Genomic DNA, 19,169 nt, shown 5'->3' with positions numbered 1-19,169 from the left:
GCATTACAAAAAAAAAAAAAAAAAGAAATTAAATTTCTCCTCAAAGATGTGATTTAAAAAGTAAAGGCTAGCCACAAATATAAACAAAAATATTCATAGCACATATATCTAACAAAGAACTCACGTAGAAAATATATAAAGACTCCTTTAGCCAATCCCCAAAAAAAACAAATGCTGAATGTTTTCTCTGATATAAGGAGATTGATCCATAGTGGGGTAGGGAAGGGGAGCCAAGGAGGAATAGATGAACTCTAGATAGGGCAGAGGGGCAGGAAGGGAAGAGAGGGGGCAGGGGGATATCATCAAAATCATTTCTAAATGATGGTGGATTGTGATGAACATCATTATCCAATGTACATGTATGAAGATACGAATTGGTGTGAATATATTTTATATACAACCAGAAATATGAAAAATTGTGCTCTATATGTGTAATATGAATTGTAATGCATTTCACTGTCATATATAATAAAAAATCAATAAAAAAGAAAAAAGGAAGAAAAAAATAAAAGTGAGGCTGGGTTTTTTTTTAATAAAAAAAAGTCATTTCATAAATGTGTCAAAATGTTAAGTGATACATTTAATTTATAAAATTGTAAGCATTATATAAAACATTTTTGTAAAAATGCCAAGTTGTTTACCTGTATTTTAAAACTTTCCTATATATAATATTGCTTTAGTAATTTATAACATATATACATTTATATGTGTACATAAATAAACATTATGGGTAAATAAAGAAAATATATAGACTTCTTATAGAAAGATTTTGACACTTCACAAAAGAAGTGTCACAAAAAGCCAATAAACATAAGAAAAGATACTCAATGTCAGAGAAATGCAAATGAAAACCACAATAAGATACCACTGGCACATCCCCAGAATGGCCAAAATCAAAAAGATTGACAACATCAAATGTTAGTGAGAATGCAGAACAAATGGAGCTCTTATTTATTACTGGTGGGGATGTTAAGTGGTACAACCACATTTGCAATTTCTCTGGAGTTACAAGTGTCTTTTGTATGCTAATGATATAACTAGTGGTTGGAGGCCTCTAGATAGTTTCAGGATGAGGCTGGTCCAACCATGTGATTAGGGAGTTGGTACTTTAATCTCTACTCCCAGACTTTCAGGGAGGGGAAAAGAACTAGAGATTTAGTTCAAATCACAAACACTCATGATTTAATTTTAATAATGTCTATGTAATGGAACCTAAAAAAAAATCTAAACAACAGAGTTTGGAGAATTTCCAAGTTGGTGAACACCTATAAGTGCCAGGAGAGAATGGCATGCCCAGGAAATTCATGGAAGCTCTGTGCTCCTTCCGTGGTATCTTACGCCATGCATATCTTCCATTTGGCTATTCCTGAATTACACATTTTTATAATAAACCAGTAATCACAAGTAAACTATTTTCCTAAGTTCTATGAGCTATTCTAACAAATTATCAAACCCAAAGGGAAGGTCATAGCAACTCCCAATTTATAGTCAAGCAATCATTAAGTTCAGTAGAGGTCTGACTTTCATTTGGCACCTAAGGGACAGTACTGCGGTGCCAAAACCTTAATCCATGGGATCTGTGGTAACTCTGGGTAATTAGTGTTAGAGAATTGAATTGTAGTCCACTCAGATGGTATCTGTAGGAAACTGGAAAACTGTTTGGTGTAGAAAAAACACATATTTAATGTCAGAAGTATTAATGCAACTGGAGCCCTAGGCCAGAAGGCCTAGACCTGAATTTAGGGACTCCGAACAAATCAGATCCAGCCAATTGCCCCAGAAACCAAATGGAAACAGTAATGATGAAAGGCAGAAAGTGAATTTATTCAATATAGTTATGGGAGGAAGACAAGGGGGACCAACCATCCTCAGCCTGTCTGGGGACTAACATGAGTTACAAGTTTAAATAGTGCACAGAACAAAACAGGGCAGGAATGGGGCAAAAAGCATGCATAATCAAGCAGTCTTGGTCAAACTGTGGTCAAATTAGTCAGATGGGATCTGGTACATAATCTTGTCATATGATATTTATATGAAGGATATGGAAAATCCCTGGGAAGAAGGAACACATTAATCCTTTTTCAGTGACAATGGACCCTGGAGAAAGAAGATAAGTAGTGAATTCTGGGCTTGAGACTTCATCCTTTCCCAGCAAAAATGGGTTTCAGACTTTTATAATTTCCTGACTGGCATGTTCTGCTAGTCTCCAATGAGTAAGTAACCCTCATTGTAATTTACTATAAAATACAGACCCCTCTTGTAACTAGTGGCCATTTTCTACCCTGAAAATGAGCCCCTCCAATGCTTGACTGATTGACTTTGCGGCTTAATAAAAGGAATCACTGGATCTGTTGAGGTCTGCTCCCATCTTGGTTATTTGTGCTTTCATTATCCATCAGATATTTTTTTAATCCAATTTACTTCAGAAAAGAAGGACTCAGAGCAAAGGAGACAGATGCAAAATGGAGGCAGTGATGCTAAGCTACTATCTTGCTTTTAGTTATTCACTGGGCATCTGTGGGTCCAGGTGAAGAGCCAGTACTCTTAGCAAAAGCAGACTCTAAGTCCTAGATACATTGTGGGTGTACAGAATACATTTTATTCTTTCACTACACATGTCAAAATTGATTGAGCTCTACTCTTAAGATCTGTGTACTTTGCAGTATATAAATTATTCTTTAACCAAAATACTGTTAACATTAAGAAAGGAGCAGATTCATCAAGAAATTTCCAATTGATGAGTTTAAAATACAATATATTATAAAGAAGCAACTAGGTACAACCTCCCGCTACAGTAGCAACAGAGCCCAAAGTATCATGAGAACCCCTCATGACTCTATCCCATCTCTGTAACTAAAAGGGACCTAGTGAATGGGAATGAGCCGCTCTAGCCTCTCTTCATCAAAAGGGAAGCCAGATACAAAAGCTTTTTTTTTCAATGGTTGCTTATCATATCATGTGGACCTTTCTATTTTTCACTTCCTAAGAGTTTTCTAAAAACAAGACTCATCTATGATATAAAATACAGAAAAGATTTCCAAGTTATATACATAAACTAATCCTATCAGAACAAAAGATGGTATGGTTTATTGTTAATTCCATGTCCACAGGATCTAGCAACTAAATATTTTATATGATCTAAGTTATAAGGTTCTCAGATAATTTTTATACTTCAAGGATTTTAACTATATTATTATAGAAAAGAAAAAATGGAATGAGGAGCAGCAGAAGGGTCACATACTATTTCCATAAAGATAAGACATTAATAAGTCATTTCATCAAGGTCTTAAAATTTTCTTGTTGAGTCAGAGGAAGAGATCTTACAAAATATATAAAAAGAGGTAATGGGTCTTAAATTTTCTCCTTCAAAGCTCATTACCATACCTACTTTTCTTATATTATTGTTTTATGAAACTACTGTGGTACAATACATAGTCACACAGAAGAGAAGAATTAAATTTTAATGCACTCTAGAATTTTTGCCTTGTGTACACTGCAGCTTAATACATTTGATTGGATTTTGCTTTATAATTTTAAGAATGCCTCTTTTTTTCTTTGAATTGCTTTCAAAAAGGAATGATTAAAACCCACTAATATTTTGATTTTAAAATAACAAGCTATTATTTTTGGCAGAGCAATGCAATAAGTTAAAGTTCACTCTAAGTCCTTTATACAGTGGTTGAGATTTGACAGTTTGTACCCCACGGGCAGAGGATGGGGGAGTTATAACATCCATTCAATCTCTCACTCAGATGTTAACATTGATAATATTAAAACATTAGTAGTTTTGCCACCTTGACTCAGGTGTGTCAGGAAAGGAAAACAAAACTATTATGTATGAAGGCAGCAAGAAAATCACAGTAAAGACCACACATCTCAACACTCAAATATTTCTTATGCATTTAGATCTAGTAATAATTTGCAGTACCATGCCCCTTCAGATTATTTTTTAAAGCTTTCAATTTTAGGCTTCAATCTAAATGAACAAAATCTTTGGAGTAAAATATTTTTCTAGGAAAATTTAGATCACAACTTGTCTATGTGTGAATAAGCAGCAGCAGCAACAACAACAAAAAAAAAAACCTACCTTTCCTTGAAGGTCAAATATGATTTTTCTATAAATTGCATCCAAAGAAAGATGTCTGTTTTCCTTAACCTCAGATTTCCCTCTGGTTGTTGTTCAAGCATCTTTTTAAGGTATGAAACACAGGCCACATGACTATTACCACTAAATAATTTTTAGAAGGGCAAAAATAGAAAAGCAAAATCTTGAACCCCCATAGAGTTAAGTCAACAACTGGAAAAAATTATTTTCTGAAACGATGAAAACATTTTAAAGGACCAACTGGAAGGAAAAGTACATATTCTGATATAAAACATTTAGAGTAAATTATCACTTTGGAAGTAATAAACATTTACCAGCAGTTGATAATGCAGAACTAAAAGATTACTCTATACAAAAACCATGACTTTATATTAAACCTATTCTACTAGACTTGGCAATTTCTTTCTGAAGATTTTTATGTGGCTATAAACATTTTCAGCATTTCATACAATTCAATATGGGAAACCAAATTTCAGATGGTGTTCCCTAATCATATTAAAAGTGCAAGGCTGAGCTATGCCAACAATCTATTCCAAAAAGTAAAAATGTAAGAAGATGCCTGTTGCTATGGTTTGATTGTGGTTTGTTATCCATGTGTGGGAAGCCTGGTCCTGGGTGGCAGTGTAGGGAAATGGTGTGAAACCTTTAAAAGGTAAAGCCTACCTCCTGTTACTGTGGCAGTAAAAGAATCTCAGGAAACTGATAAAGATAAAGGCATCCACAGTCATGATGGAAGAGACCTACATGACAATGTTTCAGCATGGGGCTCATCCAGTTCCACAAGAAGCTGGTACAAAAGATGTAAAGGAAGACTTGGCAGTCAAAGTGACTGAGGAAGATTTTGTTTGTATCTTCTGGGATCCTTCTTTTAGCAAGGAAAAACATTGTAGCAAATACCTCAATTGCCATTTGTTACTATGTACTTCCTTGAAAAAGCAGTGAAAGGGCAGGAGTAATTAACTTTTGGACAAGAGTGCAGTTCTTAGTTTGTTAAGATCTATTACTTTTTAGATTCGTTTATAGTAGTAGAACAATCTTTTAAGATTGCTTTAATTAGTGCGCAATGTTGATTTTTTTAAGAGACATGCTTTTCCTTAGGATTTCATGTGTACCTATTGATTGTAGTACACATTTTAGCAAATCCAAGGGAATTTGTGTACTAAAACTAGCAGATACCTAACTGTAGCTTATGTGTTCAAACAAAATGAGAAGGCCACAATGTTGTAAGGGGACAAATAGATGAGAATGTGAAGTTAAGAGAATCATTCTATAAAATGAGCCCCCAGTTCTGACTCCCCACATGCTTTCTTAGCCAAAAAGCAATGTGCCCACAGCCCTGTCTGGCCTGAGGGAACAGGAAATGTCACATTCCTCAACAAACTGAGGCAGTGACAGAAGGCCTGGCCCTGTAGGTAATGAATGAATGATGGGGGTTGAGAAGATGAGGGCTGGTTATCAAAGGAAAGACAAGGGGTAACTAACAGCTAACCTCCAAATCCATCTCACTTCCCTGTTCAACCTCCAGGGTTCATACTTCCAATGCAAGCCATTACCCCCAGTGCTGCTCCTTCTTGCCCTTAGGCAAGTACATGGAGAAGAGAAGGTGAAAGGGGAATTCTTGGATCTATAAGAGACAAGACCACCCCCTCCCATAAGACCTCAGCTTTGGGCCCCACTTCTCTCTGGGAAAGTCTGCATCTCTGTCCCTCTCTTAAATAAAACTTGCTTTCTATGCTTGCCTTGGCATTTCTTGAGTGTTTAATCTTTAACACTGGGGGAATGACCAGTTAAGTATCAATGATATAATAGCATTCTATTGCTCTGTCCAGTACAACTTGTCAGTTTTTTCCTCCAGGTATATCTTCTGTTTCACTTAACGTTTACTTTTAGTTCCTTGTTTAGTTATATAAAAATTGGCTTAATTACTTGAACAATTTGTTTTATATAAAGTTAGCACTTTAAGATTTCTTTAGAGATGAAAAAAACATTTAAATAGAAGAAAAAATCATCCAAAAATGGACATTATATCAGTCCAGGTATTTACACTGAGTTTTAATATTTGCTTTGTGTGTTAATCTTCATTAAAAAAAAAAAAAAGGTGAAGCTGAGTGCAAGGTCCTTAGGTCATGGTGGGAGCTATCCTCAGAAGGAATTAAAGTAGCTCTAATGGGAACTCTAAGCTGTCCTAAGAGTATGTTGTTACAAGAGCAAACCCAGCCCCTGAATGAACCTCTGGCTTCCTGTTTTAAAACATGATTTTTGTCCCACACATCTCTGGCCCTTAGGATGCCATCAGCTATTAGGTACACAGTTCACAATACCTTAAGCAAATATGAACTAATTTCTCTCATAAGGCAAGAAAACTTGAGCAATTGCTAATGTTGGTTTACTGAGAAACCAGCCTGTACCTCAGAGCAAAGCCTGTCCAAGGAAGGGGGTGTGACCATTTTCCTTGGAAAGACCCACAAAGCACTCCTAGGCACATTCCCATACAGCTAAGTTGTTTATCTACAAATAACAGGAGAGATCTGCTGCACCAGGTGTCCCTGACTTAGTCAGGCTAGGTGGGGATCCATAGCAACCTCCTAGCAGCCACCAATCAGCATGAGACAGGGAAATACTTGGGATGCCAGATGATCCTCCCAGTAGTTATTTATTTATTTATTTATCTATCTATCTATATTTTTTTTTAAAGAGAGAGAGAGAAAAACAAAGAGAATTTTTTAATATTTATTTTCTAGTTATTGGCAGACACAACATCTTTGTTTGTATGTGGTGCTAAGGATCGAACCCGGGCCGCACACATGCCAGGGGAGCGCTCTACCACTTGAGCCACATACCCAGCCCCCCTCCCAGTAGTTTATGGTGGTTGATAATGTATACCCCTCTTGGCTTAAACCAATCAGTTCAAACGAATCCCCCTCTTGTAGTAACCAGTCACCCCTACCCAACTTGTTCCCGACAGTGAATGTGCTAATCATGTTTTAGAGTTGTTTTATGATTTTCCCGCAGTGTGTGATGATTTACCAAGAGATGCTATGTGAAGTCCCTGCCTTCCCCAAAGAGTGTATAAAACTGCTGCAAACCCTGGGCTCGGGGCCTCTCAGGGTTGCCAGGAGGACTGTGTACGGAGGACTGAGCTAGCTCGAAATAAACACTTCTTTGCTGCTTATATCGATCTTGGTCTCTGGTGGTCTTTTGGAGGTCCCAAATTCGAGCATAACATTACTAATCATTGAGGTCAACAATATTGCCAATATTTTTTCTCCATCCTCCTATTAACTTTTTGCACTCATGATTATTGCTTAATGGTTCCAAAATGGTCACAGAAGCTTCAAGCACCATGTCTGTTATGGTTTGGATATGAGAGGTCCCCCCAAAAGCTCCTGTGTTAATGCAGAAATATTTGGAGGCAAAATGATTGGATTGTGAGAACTGCAGCTAAATCAATCCATTCTAGTTTGAATGGAATAACAGATGTGGTAACTAGGCAGGTGGGGTGACTGAAGGAGGTGGGCCATTGGGGGAAGGCCTGGAAAAGTTCATCTTCCCTACAGTTCCTTACCCCCTCCTCTGCTTCCTGGCTACTATCATGAACATAAGAGTTTCCCTCTGTCAAGCCCTTCCACCATGATGTGCTGACTCACCTTTGGCCCAGAGCAAGGAACTTGGTTGGCCACAGACTAAATCGTGAGCCAAAATAAACTTTCCTTCCTCTAATTTGTTCTTATCCGGTGTTTTGGTCACGGGATGCAAAGTAAAGTAACACAAAAAATTGGTACCAAGAGTGGGGTTGTTGCTGTGAGAAACCTGACCATGTGGTTCAGAAGTCTTTGGAACTAGTTTGGGGGAGAAATCTGAAAAAGACTGGGGATGCAGGCTGGAGAAGTCTTCGAATGTTGTAAGTGGAGTTAATCAGCTATTTTGGTAGGAATTCAGAAGACCAGAATGACAATAGGAATGCAGACTGTGTACATAAAGTTTCAGAAGAAAATGGGTGTTCAGTTGGGAATTGGAGTAGAGGCTACTCATGTTACATTCTAGCAAAGAACTTGCCTACATTTTGCCCATGACTTTGTGTGAGGCTGACTTTAATCTGGTGGAGAAAATTTCAAGACAGCACAGCAGTTAGTGGCATGAATTTTGCTGACAGATTTTTAGCTAGGTTTACTTAAGAATCAGGGTAGGGGGGTGGTAACAGAGCCAGAGGATATTAAATACTTGCACTTTGACCAGAAAACTGCAAGTAAAACTGGGGCCAAGGAAGTTGTGGTGGTTAAAGAAATTATAGCTGCTAAAGAGATGGTAAATTCTTTGTGTGGAGACAATAGGAGAGATGACTTTGGGGCATCTCAGGAATTTGAAAGACCATACCCATTGCAGGTTCAAGGATGTAGAAGGGAAAATTCCTTTGAGAAAAGATCATGGGGTCACCCTGCTCACACAGGTGACCTAGGAAGTTGTTTTACAATGTTCAGTTACACAGGCACTCAGAAGCTGCTGCAACTTCAAGGGGACCAGATATTATATGAGTAGTCTTCATACCTTGGCATTATCTATGTGATGCTGGTTTTGCAGGAATGCAGGATGCTGGAGTTAAGGGGTCAGGGAGGCTTCTATATTTCAAAGGTCTGGGAGGCTAAGCAAAGTGTATCAGGGTGGTAATTCCTGTGCTGCCCAAGAGGATGATGCATGAAGCTGTAATGATGAAGCCAAAGCTGGAATGGAGACCTCAGGAATTAAAAGATGCCAGTAAGGTGGACTGTCTGCCAAGCAAAGCTGCCAGCTAGGGAGAGAACCCATACATGCTGCAACCAGCCAGGCCAAAGGGTTGGAGCTGCTCAAGGCTCTGGAGAGAATGTCTCACTACCATGTGTCCTAGACATTATAATACTTTTATTTGACATTATATAAGACTTGTTTATTTGCTGACTTGATTTCAGTCTTGTTTTGGTCCCATCCCTCTTTCTATGCCCCTATTCCTCCCTTTAGGAATGGGAATGTTTACTCTGTGCCACTGTATATTGGGGGGGGGAGAGAGAGAGAGAGAGAGAGAGAGAGAGAGAGATTGATTTTATGCATACGTGTGTGTGTGTGTGTGTGTGTGTGTGTGTGTGTGTGTGTGTAACTTGATTTTGATTTTATAGGGGTTCATAGCCAGGAGTTTGCCTTGAGTCTCAGAGACTCTGAACTTGGACTTTGGAGCAATGTTGGAACTGAATAGACTAAGGAACTCTTGGAGATAAACTAAATGCATTTTGCATTGTAAGATGGACATGAATTTGGGGGGTCCAGGGATGGAATGTTATGGTTTGTATGTGAGTTATACCCCCAAAAGCTCCTGTGTTAATTCAGGAATATTTGGAGGCAAAATGATTGGTTTGTGAGAGCTATAACCTAATCAGTTCATCCTAGTTTGAATGGACTATTGAGATGGTAACTGTAGGCAGGCAGGTGTGACTGAAGGAGGCAGGCCGCTGGGGGCATGCCCTGGAAGGGTTCATCTTCCCTGCAGCCCCTTCCTCCCTGCTCTGCTTCCTGGCTGCCATGAACTAAAGAGCTTCCCTCTGGCAAGCCCTTCCACCATGATGTAGTGCCTCACCAGAGCAAGGAACTTGATCGACCATGGACTAAATCTCTGGAACCATCAGCCAAAATAAACTTTCCCTTCTCTATGTTGTTCTCATCAGGTATTTTGGTCACAGTAAAGCAAAACTAACACAACATCTAAGGTCAAAGCAAGCAAAAGGGGTTACCTCAGCCCTATCTGACCCTTTTTTCCACAAAGAAAGGAAAGCCTTCTGTGAGGTCCTCCAGAAGAATTATGGGCTAGAATTGCATAATATGGCCATTGTAGGAGTAAGAAATGTTAGAAAATCAAATACTTTTCTAAATTTTTATGGTAGAGGTAAGGAACAGGCATTAGATTGGCCAACAAAAATTATCTGCTATAGTCCTCAAACCTATATACACACATACTTCTTCCTGTATGTTCATTTGAAAGCGTTTGCCAAGCTTCCACAGAACTTTGAGTTTACTGGAATCTCAGCATGAAACAGAATATATCCATTGTCTCTTGAAGAAAGACAACTCTATGTCATCCAGTTACTATATCTAGCTTTGGTGATTTTCTGTCTTGTCTATCAAGCCCAAATATGACATCATTTATCTGCCTATCTATACAGCTAAAAATCATCTGTTTCTTAATTTCTCCTTTCCCATATAAATAATGATGAAAAAGAAAGAACAGAGATACCTCAATAAAAATTCCCATTCAGAAAAAGGGGATAATGGGAAGCACACAATGGTCAATGGTCCACAATCCATATCATATCTCACTAGACAGAAATCACAGACTTCCTGGAAGGCAATAAAGCAAATTCTTTGATTACACAATATAGTAGTTTCTAATCTGAGTCTGAGAATCTTGTCATTAAGCTCTGCAACCTTATCTAAGATAGATTTTGAAATGGATACCCTTCCTACAGCTCCACAGCTTCTGTAGGCTACTTACATTGGTTTCATTAAGGAGGTAAGGATGAGAATTGCTTGAAGGTTAAAATAAAACCTCGTAAGGGCTGGGGGTGTAGTTCAGTGGTAGAGTGTTAGTCTAGCATGTGTGAGGTCCTGGGTTTGATCTCCAGCACCACGGAAAAAAGGAAGGAAGGAAGAAAGAAAGGAGGGAAGGAAGGAAGGAAGGAAGGAAGGAAAAGATCAAACTAATTGCTAGCTTTGTTTCACAGTTCTCTCAAAAACATATCCAACTTCTGTTTTATTTGCTTCAGATCAATTCCTTGTATGAATACCGCAACCCGCCCCTACTCAAATATTCCAAATGATCTTTGGGCCTAGACGCTATCTCTTAGCTGTTGACTCTGAACTTTTATAATAGACTTGAGGCAATTCCAACAATAGCCAAAATTCCAAATTATGGGGCTCATTGTCAATTTAGAGTAGGAGCTAAAATCAGAATGCCTCTAAAGCAAAACTATGTTTTACCCACACCCTCTCTTTCATGCTGAGCACTCATTTGAGTTACACCCTCCTGCAGGATTCTACCAAAGTCACAAGAGATAACCAACACCTGACAATATTCCAAATTTTTCCTCTCATTTCTTCTAATGCTATTAGTCTCAATTTGCACAAAGTCAGCCATCCATGGAATAGCAGGCACAGGTTAACCAAATGTTTTGCTATCAAATAACAAGGGCTACAGCTTTCTTCTTCTTACCTTTTCCTATAAGTCTAGAAGTTCAACAATGTCCCTGACTCTTTCAATTTTTCTCCTTCAAAGCCCTCACCTTGTGGGAATCACATTTGCAGCCTCATGCTTGTCATTTCATGGTTGCATGATGGCTGCTACAGTTCCAGGCTTCACATTTGCATTTAAGACATGAAGAAAGGGAAAATTGGATAATACTAGCCACTAAAGGGCCCTTTTGTCAGGAAAGCCAAAGACCTCCCAGAACTCTGCAGACTCTCCCTTCACAATCACTGGCAAAGGGAAATGGGATTCTCGTGACTGGTTTCAACTAGTATGGGCGTTTTTTTCTGGGCACACTGCTGCCCTATGAAAATAAAGGTAAGCAATGGAGAATGGGTATTAGAGAAACTACCAAGATTATCTGGCACACATAGATATTTATAGTTTTAAGCAAATAACGGCTATTTGGTGAAATTTTAGACACTATAACAAAAGTGGAGGGGAAAGGACTCAGGTGGTGTTACAGAAATACATTTTAGGTAAAGAGATCCCCAATTAAGTAAACTAATCCTATTTAGAATCTATTGCTGAAATGAGTGCCCTTTGGGACTTCTGCTTTGCACAGATTCTTCCCTTCCTTCAATTCTGAACCCACATATTCTCTAAAATACCCATGTTTATTAACAACTGTTTCTATGGCAGCAGAGCCCCTGGTGGTGGGGCCCAGAGGTGGAGGCTATTTTTATAAGTTAAAGACTGACGGCACATGCCAATAGCAGCTATTATTGATGAAATCCTTGAAGAATTTCTCAAATAGATAAAGATTGTAGAAAAACAAAACATATTCAAAGTGCCTGTTGTTTACTAAGAAACATCTTGATTTTGATTTGGTTTCTCATCTAGGTCACCCAGAAGAAAATATACTGATCATCCTGGTACATGGTTTATGTAACTGTTTTATCTCATTGTAAATTAATTAATTTGTACTCTGGCATTATGCATTAGGTGCATCATGTTGTAGGAGTAATTTTATCCTTTCTGGGACCCTACTGACCAGTTTGAGTTTTCAGGACCACAAGACTGAGGATAAGATCTTTGTAAGTTTACTATGGTTGTACCACTTGATGTGCTCTTTTGAATAATAGCAGCTGGCCTACCCTAGACAACAGCCCTTCATATCACTGAGTATCACTGAATTTTTATAGAATGTTTATAGAAGCAATAAATCTCGTTCTATGTAGCAACTCACGAAGCCATTTTTGTGTAAATTGTTCCAACATAAATATGCTCAAGTTACCAAGCATTCAAAGTATAATTCTTGGCAAGCAACCCTATCCTCAACTCATCTTTTTACCTGTTAAAAAAGGTATGGGGTTAGCATTGTGGCTCAGTGGTAGAGCACTTGCCTAGCATGTATAAGGCACTGGATTTGATTCTCGGCACCATATATAAATAAATAAATTAAGTTCCATCAACAACTAAAAACAATTATATATATATAATATATATAATATATATATATATTATATATAATATATATATAATATGTATATATATATATAATTATATATATATAATTTTTTAAAGGTATGTAGTATACAGGATCCAACATCTGGGATCTAAAGACAGAAGGATTAATAAGAGTGCAAATCCCACTCCATAACAGGTGTGACTCTGGGCCTAGTTTCCTCATCTATATATGAAGGCAGAAGGAGGAACAGAGTAATAGTAAAATTAATAGTACAGGAATGCTTAATACTTTAAGCATTCCTATTTGAAAATCCATAATTCTCAAAAGTTGAAACTTCTTGGGTGTCATGTCAGCACTCAAATTTTGGATATTGGATCCTGGAGCATTTCAGGTTTTGAATTTTCAAATTATGGATGCTCAACCAGTAAATCTAGATAAATATTCCAAAGTCTGAAAAACTCCAAAATCTGAAAAGCTTTCCTGATAAGGGATGCTCAACCTACACCTATTTCAAAAGGATATATGAGTATACAAAGAATTTGTGTATGCAAATGCCTGGAACTTAAGAAGGGCTCAATGAGTGTCAACCATCATCATTACTCCTAATTAGAAAACCTAAATTGTGAATGGCTATATTTTATGTAATATAAAAATGACTTGATAATAAAGATTAACTTTTTATGAAAACTATGAAATAAAAATTTCCCCAAATTAATAATTCATCAAAAGTCACAGTACCAAAGTTATTTGGTAAGTGATTCATAAACTCATTTAAACTACTACCACTTGTCAATAGGAAACTTTCCACTCTTTACTGCCAAGAATAGTCTTGAATTATGCATGTTTCCTACAAAATGCTGCAGCTCTGTACAACAATGGCAAAAAGGGGGATATTATATTTCTTCCCAGCCCCATTATCCCCTTCAGTGTTGTCCCTTACCCTGATCTTCCTAGAGGTTTCCTATGTCCTCAAAGCCTAGAAACTCTGACTACAATCAATAAAAAGCCCAATAGGATGTATCTCTGAATACTGCCCTATGAAATAAGGGAGCTAATCACCTTGAGACTTTTCACATGCGTGTGCCCTTCTCAGGCTTGAATTACCATTTCTCCACCCCGCTCCACTTTGTCCTTAGATACATAAATGATCATCCACATATTTCCTTGTTTATGAGAAAGATCATAATGGTCCTACTGTTCCTCTAACAATTTTCTACTTCCTCACCTACACAAAGACTTCTTTTTCTTTTGTTTCTGTTTTATTTGGCCTCTGAGCACATGCCTCTTTTGCCTTTGACCTTCACATCTTCATATTTAAACACTCCCAGCCACACTTTCTCTACACACAATTCAACTTCTTGGTCCTCCTCCTCCTCCCTCAACCCTACCCTTCAACCATATCTACTAGAAAGTCAATTCTTTGAGGACAAACTCTGTCATAAATTTATTTTTAATTTCTTGATACTTCACTCTAGTGACAATCTGTTCTCCCTTATATCACAAGGAGCCTTTTCCAATATAACTATTTTCTCCTTGTTTTGTCCTTTTCCTCTGACCCAATGGAAAAACATGAGGAACAGCTTTTTCCTTGCTCCCAAATGCTATTCTCAGATTAACACATTCTGATCTACTTCTCACTGTCTGAAATATCCACCTTATCCCACATTTTTGAGAACAGGCCTCAACAATCCTACATACTCTTCTTGAAATTTATCCTACCTTCCTCTCTACTCTTGGTAGAGGTGATTCATTAAGCGTCCACAATTCAATTTCTATCAATGTTAACATATATGTACTTGAACATGACACAAACCAGAAAAATAGAATGTGTTAATGATAGTCATAAGGTCAATAATGGAATAAAATACATGACTGTATCTCTACTCACAAAATAACTTTGTACTTTTCCATAACATTCTTTTTTGGGGGATTGAATACAGGGCACTCAGCCACCAAGCCACATCCCTAGCCCTATTTTATATTTTAATTAGAGACAGGGTCTCACTGAGTTGTTTAGAGACTTGCTAAATTGTTGAGGCTGACTTTGAACTTGCAATCCTCCTATTTCACCTCCAAAGCAGCTGGGATTACAGGCGTGCATCACTGTGCCCACCCCATAACATTCTTAAAGTCAGGTTCTGTTGCCCTGAATCACCCTCTGATTTTCAAAATAACCATAGCATTACAAGGTTAGGAGGTCTGATGGTGGGTACTTAAGCAGATAGATAAGCTATTCTTGGCAGACAATCACTACTTAGAAGATCTTCTAGAAAGGGAATTCTTCAACTTCCCAAGATAAATAATTCCAATCTTAGAGCATTCTTAATTTCAAAATCTGACTTTTCTAACCTAAGTTTGTCCTACTACTTTTCTGCTATGGATATTGAAAAAGGGCAGCACCATTCTCAGAATAATAGCATCTTATCTACTTGAAAAGCACTATAGTCACCCTGAGCCTTCAATTTTCTAAGCAGACAACTTGGGCTTTCTCCAGACTCTTACTCTCTGAAACTTTCTCCAATTCTATTCATATTATTTTTAAATCACAAAGACTGGGCTTAGACTTAACAAGCTTACAGCATTTTGTTGTTCCTGTTTTTTTAAAATAAATAGTTAACATACAATTGAACATAGTTCTATACGTATAGAGTTCTCAAATATTAGAATTGAGGCTTGTAAAACTACAAATTGCAAGATTTTTTACTCTGCAGAGACTACCTTTATTGTCTCTTAGTTAAATGAAAACCAATGATCTAAGAGTATAATTAACAAATTATGGTGACGTATACAGCCCTAAGGTGTTAAAAAGAAGGAATAAATAATTACTTACCTGTTCTGTTCTTGGATGAAAGATTTTTTCTAAATTGCAAAGTAAAAGGAAACTGACTTTCTCTTTATGGTTCACCTCTACTTCTTCTGCTTTAATAAGAAATGTAGACACCATAAAGGAAAAAATTAATACAAAATATAACAATTTTAATAATGCTTAAAAACAAGACAGTAGGCTATTTTATAAATTTCATATGAATTTTTCTTTTACTTAGTGATACCTAAAAGGACTTTATAAGTAGAAGCTTCACTTTGTTAATATTTTAATTTTACCTGCTTCTTTACTATCTTTTTTAAAAAAATATATATATATATATATATATATTTTTTAGTTATAGGTGGACACAATGTCTTTATGTGGTGCCGAGGATTGAACCCAGTTCCTCACTCATGCTAGGCGAGTGCTCTACCTCTGAGCCACAACACCAGCCCTCTTTACTATATTTTAAGGTCCCAAGAAAACTATTTATTGTTATTATTTCCAAACACAAGGCTAGAAGTTGGGTTAAAAAGGAAATAGAATTTTATTAAAAAGATTATTGGAGGGGAGGGAGGTCCTTTCAAACATACAAGTAGGGATTTTTGGAAAGGGCAAGGAATTATATATATTTTTACTATGAATGCTAGTCTTTGTGTTGTGTCCCCTGAGAAATAATTTTACATGCATTTTCATAAAGGCTTAACATGGATTATTATTTCAATAAAGTAGTAGAATTCATGAGAAAAAATGGGGGAACTTGGTATATATTATAATCTGTCCTCCACTTAAAAGTTCATTTTCCAGTTCAGCACAGTGGTGCATGCTTGTAAGCCCAGCTACTAGAGAGACTAGCAAGAGGATGAGAGTTTGAAGCCAGCCTCAGCAATTTAGCAAGATGCCATCTCAAAAAAAATTAAAATTTTAGAAAAGGTAGGGGATATAGATCAGTATAGAGCATTTGCCTAGCACATGTAAGGCTTTGGGTTTGATCTCTAATACTGCAAAATAAATAAATAAATAAATAAAATAATAAAATAATAAATAAAAATTAAAAAAGCTCATTTTCCCAAAAAACATTTATTCTATATGACACTAAGAAGATCAAGGCAGTGGCTCCAAATACCTTCATTATATAAAATGGTGTATATGAGTATTAAAAATGTTTATATCAAGCCAATTGTTGGAATGCAGTAATATAATGAACATAATAGGTTTAATAATAGTGTATTTTTCAACGACAAAACATCAGAGTTGATCTGCTTTCAAATTCAATCATGCTGGGTTTTGTCTGGTTCACTTTTAGTCTATTAGTAAGTGAAAAGTCAAATTTTACTCTTTACATAAAATAATCATATAATCATAAAAATTTAAAGCTAGAAAAATATGGGTCCCTCTCTTTTCTGAGAGACCTACTGTCTCCCTTGAGAGAGTCCCCTTTTCCTTTCCCTTCAATAAAATTCATGCCTATAACTCTGGGGAAGAAAAAAACAAAAAGAATTTCTACATGGAGTTAAGTTAGAACTTCTCTAAATCAGAGACATTCACTTGATTGCCTTACTGTAGGTTACAAAATGAGTTAAATCCAGAATGGCTTTCCCACTACATAATGATTTCTTAAACTTATGTAGGTATAACTCTATATATACATATGAGGCAGTGAGACACCCTGGGTTGAACTTCAGGTCTCTGAATCAGACTGCCCACGTTGGAATCTTGGTTCCTTCATTTGTGTGATCTTGAGCAAGTTACTAAATCCATCTATCTGTGCCTTAGTTTTCTCATTTGATAAAATGAAACTGATAATAAATATACCTTCCCAAAAGGATCATTATGAAATATAGATTTAAAACACATAAAATAATATCAAACATATTGTAAGTATTCAATAAATGTCTACAATTATTAAGATTCTATAACAAACACATGGACATGTTATTTGCCAGGTTTTAATGTAACCTAATTATATTAATTGGAACATTAGATCATTTTTTGTGCTCCCAAATATATATTTGTTGATATTTCATTTTGGCCCATGAATTATATAGTCAAAGGAACAATTTCATCATGAAGTACATGTAAATTCCAAACACATAATAAAACACTATGTTAAACACATAATAAAACTCACTTAAAAATTAAATAGCATTCATTTGGTGATGCTTTGGGCCTAGTGTGGTATACTCAGAATATTTGACATCCAGATCGTTTTTAATATCTTTTTTTAATATCCCCTCTTTGATATGATGAGACTATTTCCTTTAATGATCATGAAATAACAGTAGCCAGGGGAAAAAAAGTTGTTCATAGACCTTTATTTTATTTATGTATTTATATGTGGTGCTGGGAATCAAACCCAGTGCCTCACACCTGCCAGGCAAGTGAGCTACCTCTGAGCCACAGCCCTAGTCCCTTGAAAATTCTTTTATTTAGCTCCACTTACATGATAATTTGAAATAAAACATTGTAGTTCCAAATGTATAATTTATTGTTTTTGAAAAAAGGAAAAAAACTTATGCCTACATATTGGTCTTTTCCAGTAGTAAGAAACATTACATCTCCTATTTTCTTGAGACTCAGTCAGTTTTATTTTATTTTTTTACTCAGTTTTAAAGCAAATATGAACAATTAAAAAAGAATAAATTTCAAAGTTAAAGATACTTTAGTTTGTTAATTTAAAAAATAATTTCACATATGAAATAAAATTTTCACTTGTTAACCAAAAATATTACACCTCAGTTTGCATTTTTCTAACTCTTGTATTTGACATAGAAATAAAAACTTAAGTGGTCACACAGGATGACAACACTGAAATAACCAAATTGTTCCTTTACTCTTACTATCACGGTTATGTAGGCTATGTAGGACCAAAGGGATTGTTACATGAACTATGCCTGAAGTACTGAATTACCTTACACTTTTACAAATTTACTTGGAAACATATTCAGTATTTGAGTCTATGTTTAGTGAAAGTCAACTGTATCTGAGGTAGTTCTCTAAATTAATTTCCTTATGAAATATAATGTTTATTAAAGGATAAATCATTACAATCTGATAAATTATTTGCAAGGGGCTGGGAACAAGCAAAATGGGCCTTACACAAGCAAAATGTGATAATTTGAAACTTACATATATTACTAAAATTTAACAGAATCGTCTAAATTGTTTAGAACCTAGACCCCACATGAGATTTTTCAGGGAGGAGTATTTTGTCACCAACATCATAGAAAATTATTGATATATAAAAATTACTGGCAATAAAATGCAGATAGTGGTCTTATTATAGTTTTAATCTACACGTAATAAGAATTACCACCTTTGTCCAAGGTGACTGCTTTTAAGTGTCCCAAGGTTGGTATGCCAGTTATCAAGGTGAAATCTATCTGTATGGTATTGTTTTTTTAAGATGAGCATGCTGATGGGGCTGGGGTTGTGGCTCAGTAGTAGAGCACTTGCCTCACATGTGTGAGGTACTGGGTTCAATCCTCAGCACCACATAAAAATAAACAAATAAATAAACAAACAAAATAAAGATTTAAAAAAAAAGATGAGAATGCTGTGTTAGTATATTTAACCTAGTTGT

At 36.3% G+C, this 19,169-nt stretch overlaps 1 protein-coding gene across 20 annotated transcripts in view; it reads right to left on the bottom strand.

Moving 5' to 3' along the window:
• Nrg4 (neuregulin 4) overlaps positions 1 to 19,169 on the bottom strand; it is a 165,440-nt gene that overhangs the window by 142,630 nt on the left and 3,641 nt on the right. For 13 of the 20 annotated variants that reach the window (XR_013343770.1, XR_013343771.1, XR_013343768.1 and 10 more), the window contains one exon: positions 15,611 to 15,699. The exons of 3 other annotated variants lie outside the window; for them this stretch is intronic. The gene's annotated coding sequence lies outside the window, so the exon portion shown is untranslated. The remainder of the gene's footprint in view (positions 1 to 15,610; positions 15,700 to 19,169) is intronic. 4 more of the 20 variants (XR_013343772.1, XR_013343773.1, XR_013343779.1 and 1 more) reach the window with 1 other exon arrangement.

This window comes from Urocitellus parryii, chromosome 6 (assembly GCF_045843805.1).
Source record: "Urocitellus parryii isolate mUroPar1 chromosome 6, mUroPar1.hap1, whole genome shotgun sequence".
NCBI lineage: Eukaryota > Metazoa > Chordata > Mammalia > Rodentia > Sciuridae > Urocitellus > Urocitellus parryii.
The sequence above is the reverse complement of the archived record's forward strand: the minus strand, read 5'-3'. Positions and strand labels throughout refer to the sequence as shown.